Source organism: Carassius gibelio, chromosome B1 (assembly GCF_023724105.1).
Source record: "Carassius gibelio isolate Cgi1373 ecotype wild population from Czech Republic chromosome B1, carGib1.2-hapl.c, whole genome shotgun sequence".
Classification (NCBI taxonomy): domain Eukaryota; kingdom Metazoa; phylum Chordata; class Actinopteri; order Cypriniformes; family Cyprinidae; genus Carassius; species Carassius gibelio.
Window position 1 is genome coordinate 25269466 of NC_068396.1, and position 4727 is coordinate 25274192.

Below are 4727 nucleotides of genomic sequence, written 5' to 3' on the forward strand. Positions count from 1 at the left end.
CAATGTCAGCAAATGAAACCTTATTGTAAAGTGTTACACTAGAAAACTAGGTTTTGCCTGATAGAGAAAAATAAATATGACAAAACCACTAAATCATCAAATGTAAAAATTAGTTAGAAGAATTTAGTAACCTTATTTTAAGTGACATAAACCAATTAAGCAAACAGACACAGCTTTATCCACTTAAACATTTATTTAGCTTTCAGTTTTACTCACCAATTAGATAGATAGATAGATAGATAGATAGATAGATAGATAGATAGATAGATCACTCATTCATTCATTCATTCTGTAGTAGCAGTCCATAGAACAGAATCAAACTTTTTGTCTGAATAGAAAGCTGTGAAGACGCCCTTCTTTCAAAGACCACAGTATCTACAGCATCATACATCTGCTGAGCTCCAACTCCACTCTGTACGTCTTCCTTACATCTGCACTGACAGACTTCCAGTCAACCATACCTACACAAGAGAATAAACTCATGTTGAGAGAATCAAACAAAAAGTAACCAATAAATAGAATAAAAATAAAATAAAAAAAGACTGCAAGTGTTGTCACTAGTGGAAGCGCAAGAGTCTGAGAGTGCAAGTCTGCAGCCAGATCTTTCTCCATTATATTATAATACAACTGTACTACTGACTCTTCACTGAGTACCAAATGTACATATGCGTCCTGTGCATGGTTTCTAAAAGATCCCAATAAAGTTGACTGGCACTCATCTATACCACGGGTTATACTAATATTTGGTACATGTGCATGTACAACTACAACTTGTTGGATTAACTGTCCTTGTGAGTGCACTTTGGGCAATGATAGAGTTGAGGCATGAGGAGCTAATACAAAAGGCTAATCATTCCGAGTAAAGTTACTGACAGTGCTTGTCTCCATCTTCTAATGTTGAGAATGTCCCTCTGAAGGAAAGTCAGTGTCTTTCTCAGGTGTGTTGGATATGCAATGTTGAAAGCAGAATACATACAGAAGGCTGTTGATGGCTTAATCAAGGCTGGTGCACTGACACATGTCTATTCCATCTTCTGTCACCACACCCTCCTCCTGTGATTGCCATTTTACAGTCAGTATCCATCAGGTGTATGGTAGCAAAGGGTTTAACAGGGTCCCCCTACATAAAAATAAATACATTAATAATAATAATAATAATAATAATAATAATAAAGAGGAAAAAAATTAAAACACTTTTCAAATTCATCAAATTCTGTTCCATCCTCAGACAATTAGAACACATTTATACACTGATAAATCTGACACTGTTTTCTAAAACTATTGTTTAAAAAAATTTAACAGATGGGCTAAAAGGGTACAGAAGATAAAAAATATTACACGAAAAGATTTTAAACAAGATATTTTACAGTTAATGATTTTTTTTTTTTACTATACTCACTCCAGCAGGTGTCCTGAAGTATGAGTATTTTTTGAGTACATCCTCCACAGACATTCCTTCCGTGGTTCTCAGCGTCTCCAGGAGAATATTTGTGACGTGTGGTCTTTGACAGTCGAGGGGTCTGGATATGTTTCTGAAACTCACTTTGTAGCACATTCACATGGGCCTCAACAGACATTGAATCCCCCCCAACACAAGTTTATTTATATAAATGTTCTTAATTAGTTGTTTATTAGCATACAGTAATGAAATTAAATATAAAAATATTAATAAAATATTACATTAAATGTCTAATACTAGGGGAGAGTGGGTTGCAACAATCAAAAGGCAACCATCATGTTTACAGGTTAAGCATTAAACAAATAAATTTCTTATACAGACTAAATAAATTAAATGTCATGTAAAAAATAGCTACAGACATTTATTATTCAGTTTAAGTCTTATATATTGTATATGACTTTATGTTAAGGTCATAGGTCATGTCAAAATATTTGTCAACTGGAAATATATTTTAATGTGTTGTTGACTTAATCAGCAGTACTGTTGGTTTCTGTTTGAGTCAATGTCCTTTCTAAGCACATCTACTGACATCTGTGCAGCTGTCATGAACCATCTATAATACAAAGACAGGCCAAAATTAGCTTGTAATTACCAACAAATACATTTCTAAATGTCTTTTTAGCACATTTTTTACCATCCTATACCTAAATACATTATTATACATTTAAGCCTCTAAAAGGGATGTAAACAAGACAAAGTTTATATCAAATATACTACTTTTGGCAGTTTTGTCATGTTGCAGCAATAGTGAAAAAAGAAATTAGATGAACTAATGCTTTTTGCAGCATATTGCTGGTTAATAACACACAGCTTATGAAATCAGAAGGTGACATTTTTAAGGATGCTTCATGTGTTAGAAGTAACTCTGATATTAAGATGTGACAGTAAAATGTGAGAAAAAATGTGAGAGAAAGAGGAAGATTGTGAAAATCAAAGGGATATTGTATGGCTGGATTAAAAATTATCAAGAAAAATTATCTTGTTAGATACTGAAGTTAACAGAAAACCTTTACACTTATCATGTGTCACATCATGTGTTCACATCTTTTTATGTCAAGAGTCAAGAGGCATTTATTTGTCATTTGCATAGTTAACGCTGGGGAAACTGGGCATTGAAATGCTTGTGATGAGGCTCAGACTAGAGCTGTAATCGGGCCTTAAAAGTTTGGCCCGACAGGACCCGAGCCCGACAAGTAAATTTTGATTGACAGCTTTTTAAAAGCCCGACCCAGTTTACAGCCGACATTATTCAAATGTGCGCACACACACAACTCTTTTGCCTTTTGTCAAGAATGAGTCATTTATACATGTTTTAACATAATTTATTAATAACTAACATAGACTAGGCCACTTGAAACTTGGAATAAAGAAATAAAATAAGTCCTCTGTAACATCTTATATCTCTGCACTCTTTATGTCTTTTTTAAAAAATTAAATTAAATTAAGATACATTTTAAATTAAGATGGGTATTTGGCAGTAACGAAATTAAGATAAAGTCTCCGCTGGATTTGCTTCGCCACCAGCAGCTGACATTTAATAAAAGAATAATGCCAACATTAGTGTAAATACTCTGTCCACATAATGCATTTAAGACTCAATTAATATTTAGTTATCATTTGAAAAACCTTTACTCACAGAGATTAGGCTAAGCCTACATGCTTAAGTGGTAGCAAAGGGTTTAACAGGGTCCCCCTACATAAAAATTGAAAATAAATACATTAATAATAATAATAATAATAAAGAGGAAAAAAATGAAAACACTTTTCAAATTCATCAAATTCTGTTCCATCCTCAGACAATTACAACAATTATACACTGATAAATCTGACACTGTTTTCTAAAACTATTGTTTAAAAAATTTTAACAGATGGGCTAAAAGGGTACAGAAGATAAAAATATTACATGAAAAGATTTTAAACAAGATTGTTCTGCCACCCCAATGCACCTTGCATATGTTGACAGACAGATAACTCCTCTGCCAATCACCACACTGAAGCAGATACCCAGTTCACTTCGTTTAATGGATGACTGGAAGTAGTTAAAACTGAAAGGAAAATATGATACAATAAACGTATTAATTTAAGTATACAGACTAAGGAATTTAACACAAATTGCTAGTATACAATGGCACATATGAAATAACAGTGAATAGGACTGCATACATGGATGTGAAATAAACTTACATCTCAAACTGTATACTACCTCACTTCCAATTATATCAAAATGAGTGATTAATAATAAGTAAACATAGCAGCATAGATAACGTGTGTGTCTGATAGTTAACGCATGGTAAATGCACAGTACACATATGTATAAGGATCAGAATGAAATTTTAACATACAATCAAACATAGTTGAATCATTCCTTAACATAAATGTACATACCAACGATAACTCCCAAAAGACAAGAAATGTAACAGATTGCTAAGGATGAGAGCACACTAAAGGACAGCTATCTTCCACAGGGCAGGCTGAAGCTGGTCTAACATTGATGATGTCATCAAGTCACTGCTCTTAAAGGAGCCAGCACTTATCCAACTTAACATCACATAAAGACAACACAAAGATATTTTACAGTTAATTATTATTATTTTTTTTTTTACTATACTCACTCCAGCAGGTGTCCTGAAGTATGAGTATTTTTTGAGTACATCCTCCACAGACATTCCTTCCGTGCTTTCTCAGTGTCTCCAGGAGAATATTTGTGACGTGTGGTCTTTGACAGTCGAGGGGTCTGGATATGTTTCTGAAACTCACTTCGCAGCACATTCACATGGGCCTCAACAGACACTGAATCCTCCCCAACACAAGTTTATTTATATAATTGTTCTAAATGAGTTGTTTATTAGCATACAGTAATGAAATTAAATATAAAAATATTAATAAAATATTACATTAAATGTCTAATACTAGGGGAGAGTGGGGTAAGATTAGCCATTTTAAGATAAGTTCAAATGATGCAGAAGTACAATGAAAGTATCCTATCCTAATGAAAATATATAAGTACTAGTATCTAATAATAAGAACTAGTATCTTATGAATGAAGTACTAGCAACTTTACAAAAAACACTAGTACTTAAAGAAAAAACACTAGTACCCAAAGAAAAATTGAATTTACCTGTGAATGGTTACAACAATCAAAAGGCAACCATCATGTTTACAGGTTAAGCATTAAACAAATACATTTCTTATACAGACTAAATAAATTAAATGTAATGTAAAAAATAGCTACAGACATTTATTATTCAGTTTAAGTCTTATATATTGT

At 32.9% G+C, this 4727-nt stretch overlaps 1 long non-coding RNA gene across 6 annotated transcripts; it reads right to left on the reverse strand.

Annotated features, from left to right (window-relative positions):
• Window positions 1-234: 234 nt before the first annotated feature.
• On the reverse strand, window positions 235-4017 carry LOC127948326 (uncharacterized). Of its 6 annotated transcripts, XR_008152060.1 has the most exons (5): window positions 3845-4017; window positions 3406-3504; window positions 3096-3152; window positions 1400-2012; window positions 484-1120 (listed from the first exon to the last, which is right to left on the reverse strand). It is a non-coding gene; the product is annotated as an uncharacterized LOC127948326 (long non-coding RNA). The 6 variants fall into 6 exon arrangements; XR_008152056.1 differs by adding an exon at window positions 235-461 and having other exon boundaries at window positions 977-1120; window positions 1400-3504; XR_008152057.1 differs by adding an exon at window positions 235-461 and having other exon boundaries at window positions 874-1120; window positions 1400-3504.
• Between the last annotated feature and the right edge of the window lie 710 nt (window positions 4018-4727).